Source organism: Helianthus annuus, chromosome 10, assembly GCF_002127325.2.
Source record: "Helianthus annuus cultivar XRQ/B chromosome 10, HanXRQr2.0-SUNRISE, whole genome shotgun sequence".
Lineage (NCBI taxonomy): Eukaryota > Viridiplantae > Streptophyta > Magnoliopsida > Asterales > Asteraceae > Helianthus > Helianthus annuus.
This window is the reverse complement of record NC_035442.2, coordinates 21216637-21235882: the sequence shown is the minus strand read 5'-3', so window position 1 is coordinate 21235882 and position 19246 is coordinate 21216637.

The window sequence follows — 19246 nt, the reverse complement described above, 5'->3', positions numbered from 1 at the left end:
GTTTCACCAAAATAAAAAAGGTGCTTTTATGCATGTTTGTGCGTTATGTGGGGCATGATTAAGCCAAACACGGTTGTGTTTGGTGTATAACACAATCATGTCATATAAACAAATGCAACCACCATGTAATTGATCAGAATTATGAAGTAAATGTGGTTTGATTTCATCCCCGCTAACAAAAACGAGTTTACATCGAGCCAAAATAAAAAAAAAAAAATCATCATCGAGCACGACTAGTGGTTGAACCCAAGTTGCTACAAATCTAACTCAAACTATGGGAAAGATCGACTTGGTTCATCTGAACCCTAGGAAACGCAAATTCACAAAAAAAGAAAGGAAAAAAAACAAGCCAAGAACATGCTAATTCAACCCTAAATCATCACCTTAAACACGATACTCGTACCGACTGAGGAATGAAGTGAGCAGGGAACCGAAAAAACATACCCGAGTGAACTTGAATTTGAACAAAAACCAAGGTGAAAATGGACTGTATTGGTGCTATCTGCGTCTCCAGAGAGAGAAATGAGTGTGGGAGGGTTTATTATTACTATCTTTTAAATGATTTTGACTAGTGTTTGGTCCGAAGGTGTTTTTACTGATGGGCCAATACACTTCCTGCACAATATACAGTGCACAACGTTTCCCAATTTGCTCTTAAATTAACCCAACCCAACTTACTTTTTTTTATTCTTTTGTTTTTTTAGCAGTTTTTTTCCTGAACAACACAAGCTTTTTAGCAGTTTTTTTTTTCACAACACGATCCCCACACTCGTTCTTTTAGCGCTATGAAACATCAAAATATACTACTTACCTGGTCTTCGCTTGACCAAATTCGAAACGGGTCAATCTTCAATCCAATCTCGATTCCCTATAAATAACCACTAAAATGGATAAAAGTAAAATAAAAATAACTAGAACAAAATAAAAAAAAAACAAAACAGAATGTGATAAAAAATAAATAAAATAAAGATAAAAAACAACAAAATAAATGAAAAGGTCGAGTTGCCTCTTGAACCACTCGCCGAGTCATTTGCTTGACTCGACCCAAGCTTATGTAGTACTTAGGATTAACAACGGGACCTTTCACGAAAGGGTGGCTTTTTGGTACTTGAAATATTATCCGACCCGTTTAGTCGATAAGTTTACCACTAGTTGGTAAGAAACCGATGGTAAACACCAAAAGTGTAGAAAATATACGGGTCGTGCCACCAACACTTGTATTTGTCTGGACCGAACCTGATACAACTCATGTATTGAAGGAGGCGGTCATTCCGGCAGATTATTATATTTTTGTGGTGTTCATTGGACCATTGTCGCGTGTTCAACTTTGGTCGGTCGGCTTTGTTTCATGCCCTCTCCCGTGGTGCCTTTGATTTGGGTGGCCATCCACCATTATGCTCATCCATGGGCCGGCTATCTTTGATGCAAAGTGGTGGGTCGGAAATCACCATGGCCATTTGTTCGTTGGTGAATTCATTCACTCGCAACTCCATTTCTTGGTGCGGTTCTTCCTTGATTTCCACGGTTGGTTCTCCATATAACAATGCTTCTAATGCATCAACATCACCAACCAGGTCGAACCCTTCTTCTTTCGCCTCCATGAGCGGTATCAACAACTCATCCCCAAACTCGTCCTCCCAAGACAAAACATAATGAACCAAAGGTGGGACTTGTACAAATTTGGTGGAATTAAAATCTGCACATTGTCCATTAAAGTCTCCGGTTCTATGGTTTTCTCCAACACAACTAAAGACGAGGATGCTTGTGCTTCATTCTCATACTCATCATCCCAAAAGATGCTCTGATTCATGTTGCAAGGAATACTCTCTTGTTGATAGTTGGCACAAAGTTCGTTGATCACAATGCTTTGTGCCTCAAGTCTGCGGAGTTGTTCCTCATATTCCCTAGCTCTAACTGTAGATTCTTGTAGCCTAATCTCTAGCTGGGTGGAAGACTCGGCATGACTAATTATAGAACTTGAATACAAATCGAGTATTTGTGTAAACATCTCAAATATGGTTGGGCTTAGCTCGGGTTGGAAGGGTGGTATATTGGGATCATCAAATGGTTGTGAATGGGAATCAAGTTCATCGAATTCCGTCATAGGAGCTTGCAGTCGCTCAATCCCTTGCTTGTTATCGATTATCGAACTTGAATAAGAATCGAGTAATTGTTTAAACAATCCAATTGCTTATAGGCTTGGTTCGGCTTGAGATGGCGGTATGTCAGGAACCTCATATGACAGCAAATAAGAATATGGTTCTTCATAGTAATAGGTGGACACCTTGATGAATAGTAACAATCTCGTGTGTAATGGGGATCTCCACAAATCTCACACCAATCACCCCTGTGATAATACCCATGATCATTAAGATATCCTTCATAGTAGTCCTTGTAGTAGTGCTCCATGAGAATCACTGCAAAGAACACTCCAACAAAAAGGATCACGGGCACTGGATAGAAATGAAATAGAAATAAATAAAAAATAATTATAAAAGATAAAAAAGGATAAGAGATATATACAAAATGGCTAAAGTAATGACTTATATCGTTCTCAGAATCACCGTGTCCCTGACAACGGCGCCAAAAACATTATGTGCGTGAATTATATAAATTTTTAATAATGATTTTTCACACAATTCAGTTTTAAATTTATAGAATGATTTTCACCTCAGTACTAAACCACACACATAGGCAAGTGTACCTATCGTATATGTAGTATAGTATCGGTAAGAACCAAGTATCAATCCATGGACACGGTAGCTTTTGATACTAAATCTTTGTTACTCTAAAGTCGTTTCAAACAATAAGTTGGGTTTTCTAAATTATCATGCAAAATAATAAAAATTCTAAGTTAACGAAATTTAACAATATCTAATGAGAAGTTGCCTAAACCGAGTATCCACTAATGTTCATGTAACAATCTTTGGGAAGCACTAATGATGACACAAACTCTCAAATAACTAAGTCCCGGTCAAGGTCCCATATTTTATAATTTCTTTGGAAAATTAAAATGAAATAACATTTTAATCACCTAAAAATCATTCTTTTTAAGTTCATTTATAAAATTAATACTAATCTTTAAACAAGAGTTACTCGTTTGTCAAAACTCCTAGCTCGAAAATTTAAGGAAAACTAATATGAAAAACATACTAATCCCCTAAAATTGCTTTTAGTTAGATAGCATCCTAACGTGGTTCTTGATATGAACCACGAGCATGATGATGCTAGATAACAATTCTGGCCTAAATAATCAATCTTACACAACTAACATATTCTAGAATTCACATTAACACTATTGTGATATTTACAAATCCAAGTGCAAGATTACATACACATGCTCAAATTTTCATCCACTTCATGTTAACAATTACCATTCCTAGTCTCATGCCTTGAATCAAACTAACTAGTAGTAAGATTCAACAATCATAGTCTACACATGGGTTTTCCAACATGTCATGAGTAAATAACAATCAAACATTCATGAAATCCAACTTTAAGCATGCATATAAAATCCAAGAACAATACTAGATCACTATCATGAAGATTAACATAAACTTGCCATCACAATTTCCTTCTGATTCATCACATTAACAATAGTTTCAACATGTTTAGACAACCCAAATGTTTAGCCTCTAAGGCTACCAGAAACCACAACCATACTCATATACATGGAAGAAAACATGGCAGATCTAGAGTTTTTCAAACCAAAACGAGTTAAAAGTGGGTTGTGTGGTGTTAGATCTTCAATTGAAGTGCTTAATCTTCAATCTTGGGTTCAAATTCTTTAAGAAATGCTTGGAATTGACTTTTAGGGCTTGGGAGAACTAGCGTTCGGCCCCCTAAAGTTGGACCAATGAAATAGGAGCTAAAAATTAGATTATATGAGATTTGTGTCGTTAAGTGACATGGCTGTGTGGACCATTGTTGCTTGCTGCTGAGATTAGGGTGTGTGGCCAAGGCTGACGCAACTGTATGCCATCTTACTCAGATAGCCAACACAACTGTGTCTGGGGCAAAATTTCCACAAACTTCATTTTTTCTCGAGTTTTCCGCAACGAATCACCAACAAGCTTTCCAAAACTACAATATTCAAATAAAACACAATTAAATGTCGATTCAATTGAATTTGTAACAAAAAATATATAAAATGGGGGATAATATGTATATTTATTGACATATCAATAATCAATCTTATGCAAACACTTAATCCTTAAACATGCTACTTGTTATGCTACTTGTTTATACATACTAGAACCCTATTATGCATGATATCTATCATTAACTTTGCAAGCCTTCATTAACATGTATAGCGCTATAGGAGTAGCACACCGCCCATTTTGGAATCACTGTTAAGTATACAATCAATACGGCCTTATTCACTTTTGTGATAAGATTACGCTTGTGGACACTGTGGTTTGATTTATAGTTTAAGCATGCTAGTATGTTTATATAACTTAATGTACAACTAACATATGGATTTGAGACACTTTTATGCTTATGCTATGTAGACAAAACTTGTATGCTCACCGACCTTTTTGTGTTGACGGATACTTTATATACATGTTGCAGGAAATGTATGATGATGCACAAGAAATCAAATTAGGGTGGAACTAAAATGTGACACTCTAGGTTTTTCCGAACGAACACCTTGTAATATTTTTGGTGTATACATATGATATTAAATGAAAACGTGATCTTTGTGCATGATATGTGTGATATATATATATATATATATATATGAGAGCCGAGACCACGACTCGAGACCATGACTCGCAACCACTCGGTTGCGAGTGGACCACTCGGTCTTGAGTGGGCCTCTTGAGCCGAAACCGTTTGGGCCGAAACCCCCAAGCCCAACCCGAGCTCCCTTGTATATAAACCCAACCTCCCCCTCATTCTTCATTCTTTAGTTACCAAACACATCCACACACTCCTTCTATTTCTCTCTCACTAGAAAACCCTCTACATCCTAACCTTCTTCCAACTTTCGGATCTCACAAGAATCTCGGTCAAGGAATCTCGGACAAGATCATCACTCGGACACTTCATCTCCTCTCATTTTCTTCCTTTGTTTCGGCTCATCCTTCTCCTTCTCAACCGGTTAGTGTTGTTATTATGTGCATAGGATTTATGTGGGTTAAATGAACTAGAAATGCTTGGTTAGTAGTGTTATACATGATTTTTGGGTGATTTGTGAAGTTGGACTATGTGTGTTAAACCTTATGTATGAATACTTGCTAACATGCTTAAAGATGGCTAGATAATGGTAGTTTAAGAGTATTCATGGCCAACCATACTATGCTTCATTATTTCTTGCAATGATGATGTTAAACTTAAGATTTCGGATATATATATTGTATGTTTCTTTATTCTTACATGTTGATCTTGATGAAATATGTGATTTTTCGGTCCAAAATGTATGGCTATGTTGACATGAAAACCCTAGAAAAACTATGAACTTGTGATGAACTTGTTTGAATATGGTTTGAAGATTTCAAAAATGGCAAAGTTTGATCTATTTTTATTAATGGTCAGATTAGGAAAAATGTTAGTAAAACCTTATTGGCTATTACTTGTTTTGGGCCTGATTACATAGTACAATGTGGACTGATGTATCTGAATCTACACGTGAACATGAAAGAGACAGCATTACGACTCGCAACCGCACCGTTGCGACTCGCAACCATGGCATGACAACTCGAAACCACACGATTGCGACTCGAGACTACGACGGTTGCGACTCGCAACCACAACGTGACAACTCGAGACCACACGGTTGCGACTCGCAATCACAGCGTGACAAGCCGAGACCTCCTGGTTGCGACTCGAGACCATCTGGTTGCGACTGGGCTGTCCACTTTGGGTATTGGGCCATAGTATGCTTGATATGGGCTACCTGTTGACTGATCTGCGTGTTACTGTTTGACTGCTTAAATGCTAGGGCCGGCCCAATAACCCACTGTCTATATTTTTATGCATGCAACGTGATAGCTATGTGTAGATTTTTACGTGATTGCTTGTACACCAAACCTGACCTATACCGGTAACCATGTTAGGACGTGGTGACCAACGTGTTTGACAAGTAACCCAATCTGCCGAGCAACCCAAGGTGAGTTCACACACTAAAAGCATGCGTCCCGCGGAGGGACACGAACAAACTACCAACTTTGGGAAAAAAATACTTTTGACCCATCACTCCGGGGGAAAACAGAATGGGTAATTACTATCTCCGGGGGAGATACGTTTGGATACTATTTATAAATCACAACTAGCCATGCTAAACGAAACTCTATCACCTTAAGTCCCTGCTTACAGTACCGATTAATCGCCGGGGGCGAACGGGTTATTAGTTGATAGCGCTATTAGGTTTGACAACCTCACACCGTGACCGGGGGAGATCGGGCGTGAACTAGTAGACCTTGCAACATGGTCAATGACGATAGACATTGACTCGGGGCACGAATTTATATTCCGTCAACAGTTTCGGTATCTACAGTTTAGTGAGCTTACAGATGGGGTAGCTCCCCACAACGTGATTATAAATGCTTTATCTAAACAACTTAAGTTTTTGGTAAACTAAACTGGGCAACTAGTGAACTCACTCAGCATTATTGTTGACCCCTTACTGCATGCTTTGCAGGTAACCAGTGACTCAGGAGCTGCTGCTTGGGGATGTGTAGTGTTCGTCAAACCCATGTGTTGGGTTAATTATTTTGAACTAAGAACTATCTTTAAACTACTTTGGTTTATGCTTCCGCTGTTTTGTTAAACTAATTATCGAACTTAAACTACGATGTTGCTAACTACTTTGGATATTAAATATTTCTACTATTAATTCAATGCTCAGTATAATTGGTGGCTGGATCCTGGTCAGTCACGCCCTCAAAGCGGGTGTTATCCGCAGGTGGATTTTGGGGGTGTGACAGATTGGTATCAGAGCCATTGGTTATAGTGAACTTGGTTTTAAAAAGGGGAAAATCTTTTTGAGAAAAACCAGACTATAACCTGTGACTCGCGACGACACTACACTCCAAGTGCAAGGCTCAACACTTTTGACCTCATAGCTCGGACCAGTGTTTACTTGTTTGCTTACCTTATGTTTCCTGTTTTACCATACGTACTAGTGTGCCTAATTAGATAGATACACCTCTCTCTTCTATCTCATTCTCGCTACATCACACTCATACTGTGTTTTCTGGTTATGAAGACAATGAGTGGACGTGGCAGAGGAAATATCAACATGACTCAGGCTCAGTTCACTAACCTGCTCAACACAGTGGCTGCAGCTTTCGCAGCTCACCCTATAGGTAAGCTCGTTGTTTTAGGATGTTTAGATCCTACCGTCACATCGTCTTTTCGCCTCTAAGTCTATACGCTTCGCTTCTCACGAACAGGTCAGCATGCACCTGCGCAACCACCCGTGTGTACTTTCAAAACTTTCATGGATTGCAAGCCTCTCCCTTTCAACGGCACTGAGGGTGCCATAGGTCTTCTGCATTGGATTGAGAAAGTTGAAGCTGTCTTTGCTGTCTGTGAGTGTCCCCCTGCGAATTGGGTGAAATTTGCTACTGCTACGCTTGAAGGAAACGCACTTTCTTGGTGGAAGGCGCAAATTCAGATGTTTGGATTGGAAACTGCTAATGCTACGACATGGGAGGATTTCAAGGACATGATTAAGGAGGAGTACTGTCACCGGGATGACATCCACAAACTTGAAAACGAGTACTATGCACTTAAGATGGTCGGGTCAGAAATTGAAACTTACACCAAGCTGTCCAATGACTATGCTGCTCTTTGCCCAAACATGTCTCGACCTATGTACCGAAGAATCGAACTGTACATCAAGGGTTTGGCTCCAGAAATTCGAAGCCATGTAACTTCAGCCAACCACACTACCATTCAGCCGATCGTTCGACTTGCTCACAAACTTACTGATCAGGCCGTAGAAGAGGGCAGGTTGCCCAAAAGGATCAGTGCTACTGTCGGAACTTCTAGTGACAACAAGCGTAAGTGGGAAGGAAATCAAAGCAAGGATGCTAACCCCACTCAGGCCCCAGCACAGCAAAGGAAAACTGAAAACAACAAGGGCACTCAACAACAGGGTGGCTATCGCGGTAACCACCCCAAGTGCAACAAGTGCAATCGACATCACAGCGGGCCGTGTGGGAAAGGTCAGTGTCAGCGATGTAACAAAATGGGGCATGAGGCCAAGGACTGTAGGAGTCCACGTTCCGTGGGGCAGAACCAGCAGCAACAACATCACGGGAATGCCAAGGGTTGTTTTCAGTGTGGAGCTGAGGGGCACTTTAAGAAGAATTGCCCTGAACTGAACCAGAACCGCAACAACAACCAGGGAGCTGGAAACAACGATCAGAACAACAATGCTGGGAATGGTGCTAGAGGAAGGGCTTTTGTGATTGGAGCTGGAGAAGCAAGGAATGACCCCAATGTCGTGGCGGGTAAGTTCCTACTCGATGATCGTTATGTTTCTATATTATTTGATTCTGGAGCCGATGCTAGTTATGTGTCCCTACGTATTAGTAAGAAGCTTAAGCGTCCGCTTTCGTTACTAAGTTCGCATCATATCGTCGAGTTAGCTAATGGTAGAAACATCGAGGCCTCACATGTTATCAAAGGCTGCAAACTAGAGTTGTCTGGTCAGACATTTAGTATCGATCTTTTCCCTGTTACTCTTGGAAGCTTCGACGTCGTTATTGGTATGGATTGGTTATCCAAGCATCGCGCTGAGATCCTCTGTCAAGAGAAAGCAGTTCGTATTCCCCGTCGTTCTGGCAAACCCCTCATTGTACAAGGCGGCAAAGGCGGAGAAATCTCCGGCGTTATCTCTTTCTTGAAAGCCCAGAAGTGTTTACGAAAAGGGCACACCGCTATCTTAGCACTCGTCACCAACACCCACGAAAAGGAAAAGAGGATTGAAGATTTTCCGGTAGTACGTGACTATCCCGAGGTATTTCCTGAGGAATTACCTGGACTCCCTCCCCACCGTCAGGTCGAATTCCAAATCGAGCTAGCTCCCGGAGCAGCGCCCATAGCTCGTGCGCCTTATCGACTAGCCCCCGCAGAATTGAAGGAACTCTCTACTCAACTACAGGAACTATTGGATAAAGGGTTTATTCGCCCTAGTTCATCACCCTGGGGAGCACCGATACTCTTTGTTAAGAAGAAGGATGGCACGTTCCGAATGTGCATTGACTATCGCGAGCTGAACAAGGTTACCATCAAGAATCGTTACCCTCTCCCGCGAATCGACGACCTATTCGATCAGTTGCAAGGATCGAGCTACTATTCTAAAATTGACCTGCGATCAGGCTACCATCAGCTAAGGGTCCGTAATGAAGACATCTCCAAAACTGCATTCAGAACTCGTTATGGTCATTATGAATTCCTCGTTATGCCCTTTGGAATGACCAACGCGCCTGCGGTATTCATGGATCTCATGAACCGAGTATGCAAACCCTACCTCGACAAGTTTGTGATCGTGTTTATAGACGACATCCTGATCTACTCGAAAAGTCAGGAAGAGCATGAACAGCACCTGCGCCTTATCCTCGAACTCCTTCGCAATGAGCAACTGTATGCCAAGTTCTCGAAATGCGACTTCTGGCTTCGAGAAGTCCATTTCCTTGGGCACGTGGTTAACAAGGATGGAATTCACGTCGACCCTGCAAAGATCGACTCTATAAAGAATTGGCCTACCCCTAAGACTCCGACCGAAGTCCGCCAATTCTTGGGACTGGCGGGATACTATCGAAGATTTATCATGGGATTCTCCAAGATCGCTCAGCCTCTCACGACTCTTACTTAGAAGGGTATGGTTTATAAATGGGGTGAAGCTCAGGAAACCGCGTTTCAGACACTAAAGGATAATCTCTGTAGTGCTCCTATTCTCTCATTGCCTGAAGGCACTGACGACTTTGTGGTTTACTGCGATGCATCCATCCATGGGCTCGGTTGTGTGTTAATGCAACGCGACAAAGTTATTGCTTACGCCTCTCGACAACTTAAGACTCACGAAAGGAACTACACTACGCACGACTTGGAACTAGGAGCGGTGATCTTTGCGCTTAAGATATGGAGACATTACCTGTACGGTACCAAGTGCACCATTTACACCGATCACAGGAGTCTCGAGCATATCTTCAAGCAAAAGGAATTAAACATGCGACAACGTCGATGGGTCGAACTTCTGAATGATTATGAATGCGCCATCAAATACCATCCGGGCAAGGCCAATGTCGTGGCAGACGCCCTCAGCCGAAAAGACACTACGCCCAAGCGCGTGCGAGCATTGCAACTTACCATCCAGTCTAATCTCCCTACCCAGATTCGAAATGCTCAGACCGAAGCTCTGAAACCGGAAAACATCAGGGCTGAGTCCCTGCGAGGATCGAGACAACGATTAGAGCAAAAAGAAGACGGCGCCTACTATGTGGCAGGGCGCATTTGGGTCCCACTTTACGGAGATCTACGAGAACTGGTGATGGACGAAGCCCATAAGTCCCGTTATTCAGTACATCCTGGTTCAGATAAGATGTACCACAACTTAAGGACCACTTACTGGTGGCCTGGCATGAAAGCCAACATAGCAGCATACGTTAGCAAATGTTTGACCTGCGCAAGAGTCAAGACTGAGTATCAGAAACCAGCAGGCCTACTCCAGCAACCCGAAATCCCGAAATGGAAATGGGAGCAGATTTCCATGGATTTTGTTACAGGGCTACCTAGATCCCAACGCGGGAATGACACTATTTGGGTGATAGTAGATCGATTGACTAAGTCTGCACACTTTCTGGCCATTAAGGAAACAGACAAGTTTTCCACCTTAGCAGAAATCTTTTTAAAGGAAGTAGTCTCCAGGCACGGGGTGCCAACTTCTATTATTTCCGACCGAGACGCTCGTTTTACTTCCGAGTTGTGGCAAGCTATGCACAAATCCTTTGGCTCACGTTTGGACATGAGCACCGCTTACCACCCACAAACGGATGGGCAGTCTGAACGCACCATCCAAACCCTGGAAGACATGCTTAGAGCATGTGTGATCGATTTTGGCAAAAACTGGGAGAAGCATCTACCGCTGGTGGAATTCTCCTACAATAACAGCTACCACACTAGCATTCAGGCGGCACCTTTTGAGGCATTGTACGGTCGTAAATGCCGATCACCTCTCTGCTGGGCGGAAGTCGGTGATAGTCAACTCACAGGCCCAGAACTGGTGGTAGATACAACGGAAAAGATTTCCCAGATCAGGCAACGCATGGCGGCAGCTCGTGACCGTCAGAAAAGCTACGCTGACAAGCGTAGGAAACCACTAGAATTCCAGGTCGGGGACCGGGTTCTACTTAAAGTCTCACCCTGGAAGGGTGTGGTCCGTTTCGGTAAACGGGGCAAGCTGAATCCCCGATATGTTGGACCGTTCGAAATTACCGAGAAAATCGGTAAGGTTGCTTATAGATTGAACCTGCCTGCAGAGCTGAGTGCAGTGCACAATGTTTTTCACGTGTCTAATCTGAAGAAGTGTCTGTCAGATGAAACACTCATAATTCCTTTCAAGGAACTCACTATTGATGAACAGCTACACTTTACTGAGGAACCGATTGAGATCACGGATCGAGAGATCAAAACCCTCAAACGTAGCCAGATACCTCTCGTGCGAGTTCGTTGGAACTCACGGCGTGGCCCAGAGTTTACCTGGGAGCGGGAAGACCAGATGAAGTCTAAGTATCCCCAGTTGTTCCCAAACGAAACCCCCAGCACTGAAGCTACAACTGAATTTCGGGACGAAATTCCAAACTAACGGGGGGATGATGTGACACCCCGTTGAAACACGCTAGCTTGGCAGTGGCTGCCTTAACTTTCAGGACGAAAGTTCTTAAAACTTGGGGATAATGTGACACTCTAGGTTTTTCCGAACGAACACCTTGTAATATTTTTGGTGTATACATATGATATTAAATGAAAACGTGATCTTTGTGCATGATATGTGTGATATATATATATATATATATATATATATATGAGAGCCGAGACCACGACTCGAGACCATGACTCGCAACCACTCGGTTGCGAGTGGACCACTCGGTCTTGAGTGGGCCTCTTGAGCCGAAACCGTTTGGGCCGAAACCCCCAAGCCCAACCCGAGCTCCCTTGTATATAAACCCAACCTCCCCCTCATTCTTCATTCTTTAGTTACCAAACACATCCACACACTCCTTCTATTTCTCTCTCACTAGAAAACCCTCTACATCCTAACCTTCTTCCAACTTTCGGATCTCACAAGAATCTCGGACAAGATCATCACTCGGACACTTCATCTCCTCTCATTTTCTTCCTTTGTTTCGGCTCATCCTTCTCCTTCTCAACCGGTTAGTGTTGTTATTATGTGCATAGGATTTATGTGGGTTAAATGAACTAGAAATGCTTGGTTAGTAGTGTTATACATGATTTTTGGGTGATTTGTGAAGTTGGACTATGTGTGTTAAACCTTATGTATGAATACTTGCTAACATGCTTAAAGATGGCTAGATAATGGTAGTTTAAGAGTATTCATGGCCAACCATACTATGCTTCATTATTTCTTGCAATGATGATGTTAAACTTAAGATTTCGGATATATATATTGTATGTTTCTTTATTCTTACATGTTGATCTTGATGAAATATGTGATTTTTCGGTCCAAAATGTATGGCTATGTTGACATGAAAACCCTAGAAAAACTATGAACTTGTGATGAACTTGTTTGAATATGGTTTGAAGATTTCAAAAATGGCAAAGTTTGATCTATTTTTATTAATGGTCAGATTAGGAAAAATGTTAGTAAAACCTTATTGGCTATTACTTGTTTTGGGCCTGATTACATAGTACAATGTGGACTGATGTATCTGAATCTACACGTGAACATGAAAGAGACAGCATTACGACTCGCAACCGCACCGTTGCGACTCGCAACCATGGCATGACAACTCGAAACCACACGATTGCGACTCGAGACTACGACGGTTGCGACTCGCAACCACAACGTGACAACTCGAGACCACACGGTTGCGACTCGCAATCACAGCGTGACAAGCCGAGACCTCCTGGTTGCGACTCGAGACCATCTGGTTGCGACTGGGCTGTCCACTTTGGGTATTGGGCCATAGTATGCTTGATATGGGCTACCTGTTGACTGATCTGCGTGTTACTGTTTGACTGCTTAAATGCTAGGGCCGGCCCAATAACCCACTGTCTATATTTTTATGCATGCAACGTGATAGCTATGTGTAGATTTTTACGTGATTGCTTGTACACCAAACCTGACCTATACCGGTAACCATGTTAGGACGTGGTGACCAACGTGTTTGACAAGTAACCCAATCTGCCGAGCAACCCAAGGTGAGTTCACACACTAAAAGCATGCGTCCCGCGGAGGGACACGAACAAACTACCAACTTTGGGAAAAAAATACTTTTGACCCATCACTCCGGGGGAAAACAGAATGGGTAATTACTATCTCCGGGGGAGATACGTTTGGATACTATTTATAAATCACAACTATCCATGCTAAACGAAACTCTATCACCTTAAGTCCCTGCTTACAGTACCGATTAATCGCCGGGGGCGAACGGGTTATTAGTTGATAGCGCTATTAGGTTTGACAACCTCACACCGTGACCGGGGGAGATCGGGCGTGAACTAGTAGACCTTGCAACATGGTCAATGACGATAGACATTGACTCGGGGCACGAATTTATATTCCGTCAACAGTTTCGGTATCTACAGTTTAGTGAGCTTACAGATGGGGTAGCTCCCCACAACGTGATTATAAATGCTTTATCTAAACAACTTAAGTTTTTGGTAAACTAAACTGGGCAACTAGTGAACTCACTCAGCATTATTGTTGACCCCTTACTGCATGCTTTGCAGGTAACCAGTGACTCAGGAGCTGCTGCTTGGGGATGTGTAGTGTTCGTCAAACCCATGTGTTGGGTTAATTATTTTGAACTAAGAACTATCTTTAAACTACTTTGGTTTATGCTTCCGCTGTTTTGTTAAACTAATTATCGAACTTAAACTACGATGTTGCTAACTACTTTGGATATTAAATATTTCTACTATTAATTCAATGCTCAGTATAATTGGTGGCTGGATCCTGGTCAGTCACGCCCTCAAAGCGGGTGTTATCCGCAGGTGGATTTTGGGGGTGTGACATAAAAACGCACCCAAACATTACTTTATGTTTTTCCATTATGCTTGTCATGCTATTCCCAACTTGTTGTAATTTTCTTTTGAAACAATGCATTATTTGAAGTTATGATATGAAATGGAAATTTTGAATTTTAATTATTGTCACAATTTAGTGTTATGGAGTATTTGAGCAATCTATTATGCCCCCTCGATATTTTCTCCATCGATTGGGGTGTGACACATATATTATATTTTATTATGCACTAGATGTTGCCAACATTGGTACTGGTACTCGTCTTTATGAATTTCATGATGTTTTGTTGTAATCTTTGAAAAACGAGTTCTATTCACAATAAAGTATCTTTTTGGTACTATAAACTATAGTGAGTGTCGGTATCGTACCGAAGCGAACACATGTTGTCTGAACAACATTGGTACCGGTAACGATAGTCGATTTATCTCTTTTGATTGATTTATTGAGTGCCAGTATCGTAACAGTGCTATAACAATTATATTATGTTACTAGTCTAAGATCCCGCGAGTTTCGCGGGTGGCTTAACACAAACATTTAAATTCACTTCGCACAATTCTCACCAAAAACTAACTTTTTATCATTTTATTAGCCAAAAAATTTCGTGAATATATATACACACACACAAAAATTATATACTAATGGTATTGTTATTCTTCTTTGTCGAATATAAAACGATAGTATGCTTTTTGTTGTATTATATGTTTTTAATTAATCATAAAATTGAATAGATAGCTAATGAATGATCTGATTTTCAGTAACACCTGCATATTCCCACAAGTTCTATAAATTAAAATTGAAATAGTCAAAAGTATAAATGTAGCCAACTTGAAATGTTTCAGTATGGGTCAGGCTTATTTTCTAAACTTTGTCATTATATTAATTAATGAATGCTTTTATACAACATATAAAATTGTATACACATTCTTCATTTTCTTCTAAAAATAAATTTCAGATTATATACCTTGACGACTTTCATCCATAAAAACCAATGTCTAACATTTTTGGGCAGAACTGGTCATTTGTATAAATCCATAATGTCTGCTCATACAAAAACCAATCCAATTACTTGCAAATTACAAAAAACAAAACATGCACTTCATATGATCATAATTGTTCTTACCAACAAATGAACCGACTTACTTTGTGACCACTTAAAACTTATTGTGTCTACAATCTTAAAACAATAAACAAAGAAAATTACCAGTGATCTATTGCTGTAACAACTCAGATGTAAGCTCCTTCAAGAAAACAACCTTTTTCCCCTTGAACCTCCTAGCCAATATAATTATTTTCCATAAAAAACCAAATCCATAACAGAACTGCCAAAAGGTTTGATAATTAACTACTTTTCATAAAAACACCAAAACAAAACAACCAAAACCGAGTACCTTGACGTCAAATCTGCTTCTTAACGATTGGCCTTGGTAACCCTCTCAATCTCATCCTTCTTCTTAATAACATAGCTTCACAAAAAGAAAAAAATCAAGCAATCACCGAATCAGTAAAAATAAAAAATAAATATAACCGCAGAATTTATTTTATAAAAAGGTACATGTTTGCATAAATCACCAGCTTACAACAGAGCGTATTTAACAAAACTCCTTTATAAAAAGATTGAGTAATAAATGGACCCATCAGATTTTAAATGGTTGAAGATATGAAATCCTCTCTTTAATTGTTTCATCTGATTGTCTATGCTTTCCTTCAAGATCGAACAACGAATGTTCAGTTTCTTGGAGCATTACCTAAAGGCAGAAGAGGTATGCTTCTTAATGTTAGGAAAATGGAAACATACTGCTAAGCTTTAAAAAAGATAAAGAAAACATTAAACATACACACAACATACCTCTGTCTTCTCAATTAAATTTGCAGTGATTAACTACGGAAAGCTATAGAGTTCCTGTAGCTCCATATTTCGTACTATACACAGTGAGAAAACCAATATAAAAAAACAAATTTAACCGAAAAAAAACAAAAATAGTGAAAATTTGCTGACTTGATTATACCTTACCCCTAGATTCATTATCAAGTTCCATGTGGTCTGTTTTTCAACCATTTCCTGTATTAAGTTGTCAAAAAAAAGTCACAAAATTTCAATAAAAATAAAGAGAATAACAATTCCAATCATGCTAACTGCAAGTTCATGAAAATTTATCTTTTTTTTCCTCTTCCTCCTAAAGATATCTGTCTTTGTGTATGTAAATTCCATTGATCTCTCGAGCAGCATATACCTCTGGTCAACCAACGGTTACAAACAATATACAGATTGGTAAACAAATGAAACGATTTCAAATAGATTCGCAGAAAAAAATATTAAACTTCTAATTTTAACCTGAGGAACCGATGAAGCGATCATACCTGTTGAAATCAAATGAAAAGAGCCAATGATTCATGGATGGATGAATGGTGAGAAGAGAGAACACAGAGCTTAATCGAAACACTGAACAACAAAATCATAAAAAAAACTTTCAAAAGAAAATTTGTTAGTGTTGAAGAAACATAACAAAATCTATAACTGGAGGCGATGATCAATGGAGGACAACAGATTTGGGAGCGGCAACACTTGTAAAGGTTTGAACAGGAATGTTTAACGATGAAACGGATTGGGATAAGCCAGATGGGTCAGATCACTCATGATAGTATTCCAGATCTTCACTTTAGGCGGCAAAACCCAATTGTGATTGCTTATTTCACTACCATGTGTCCCCCATTTGTTTTGATTTATTAAATAGTATAGAGGTATAGATTAACAAACGAACATGAAAAAAAAAACAAAACAGACAATGTGTGATACTTATCTAGTATTTTACCCGTTTTTTGTACGGTTTAACAATAGCCCATGAACAACTTAAGAAGTGTGGGTTTCCCTTTGCCAAAATTTCTTTCACAGTCTCTGGAAGTATAAACGTAGCAAAACCAAACATCCTTCTTTTGCTGGTATCGGATCTTCACATCTTGAAACGGTCTAAACATAAATGAAATCATCAAAAACAATATTTCTTCATTGAAACAAAGTTCTAAACCAATTACAAATACGAACATTACATATTAGCGTCAATTACCTGATGTAACCGGAACATCTTCTTAGAATAAATATGATACCAACATTTTAAATACAAAACCAAAATTGAGTTAACCACTTCCCGAACCTCTGGTTGTAGCTCAAGTGTTCCAAACATGGCTAAACATCCCATTGAATATCTCCAAAGTTCCTGCAAGTAACATATTTTTAGTGTTAAATTATCACCAAACTGGTTATTAGATAATCTTAGAGTGTGACAATCAATCTTTTGTTTAAAAGTAGGTTATATAAACCAAATATTAAAAAAAAAAACTCTATTTTAAAGCACTAAAGGTTTTGGTGGTACTAACCTCCAATCACCAGGTTCATGTTGACTTCCACTAATGTCTGAAGTCACAAGTGTTGCCTTGAGATATCTTGCCACTTTGCATCTGTAAAAATTTAAAATTTGAAGTTGAATCATGACCGGAACATGAGCATCTAGAAGTCGTTAGAGTTCAGTCATTCCTCCATTAGACTTAATATGTCGTGGAAAACAAATAACTCTGCTCTTACCATATCAAACAGAAAAAAATCATGGAAAGGCCCGGTAAAATGAAAATTCTATCACCTGATAAAGATGTTGCGTCATTCGTCAAATATCTCTGAGTTTTCTAGACAAAAAGTACACATGGCTGAAAAATCGAAACAAAATTATTTGAAAGACCAACGAAAAATAAAACCCACAAACTCAACATTATTTAAAATCAAGAAACCATAAAAACTAATACATAAAGAATTAACGGATCAGTTGACATCAACAACAACATAGAAATCATACAACAAAGTTAGGGTTTTCTAATAGCAAGTAAAAAAATCACATACAGAGGTGGAATCCAAGTTACCGTTCAATGCAAAACTCTTGATAAAGAATTAGCAACTTCAATAAACACACAAATTACAACAATAAACGGGTTAAATCCGCATATCAAAAACAATTAGCGGATCCGTTGACATCAACAACATTATAGAAATCATACAACAAAATTAGGGTTTTCTAATAGCAACAAAAAAAATCAAATACAGGGGTGGAATCCAACTTACCGATGCTTGAATTTCGAAGTCTGATGATGAAGATAAAACAGAGCAGACTTCTTCAGTCGTCGTTTGAAAGATCCGATTAAAAGCAATAATAATTTGTATATAGGCCGTAGAATTGGAAACGGTTCCATAATTTCCTAAAAAAACTTCCGATAATTGGTTAAGTTTTCACCTACCATATATAATCCAAAGACACATTGAATAAAGAAAGAGGCGGCCAAGAAAATTGAAGGAAAATAGAGAGAGAAGGAGAATGACGCCTAAAAACACAATTCTTTGGCCAAAAAGAATAGCCACATCAAAGTCAAATAGTCAACACTATTTTGCTTTAGTATAAGAGATAGATATATCAAACATCACGGTCTGCGCTAGTGATGTTTGTGTATTTTGAGTATTTGACATTGTTTCCTTCGAATTCCCCACTTCAGCACATAGAATGAAATCATAAATCATAAACTACTCATCCAATGAAAAATTTCCACCTCCAAACTTCATTAAATTGCCATGCTGATTTTTATTTTTTAAATTTCTGATTACTAAACTTTAATATAATAGAAGACACTTGGACGATTCTATATCCTTTTGAAAAAAAAAAAACTTGGACGATTCTAACCTTTTCATTTGTTGATATCTCTCATAAACATGTAATGTAAAGTTTAATTCAAAAGGACAACAAAAAACATAAAAATATCAGGTAGGTTGATTTTAGTTTAAAAAAAGTCTTAAGTGGTTGGAAACTCAGTCGGTTTCGACGTGCTCAAGAGAGAAAACCCAAAAATATAATTGTAGTATTGCCAAAACGTGTTTTGTCTTGTGACGAAGATAACGACTGTACAACTTCGATAGCGGTGCCAATATTTGTTTTTATGGTTCCCAGTATAAACTTCATTCCGATCCCAAACTTCAGTATTGGTACCAATATT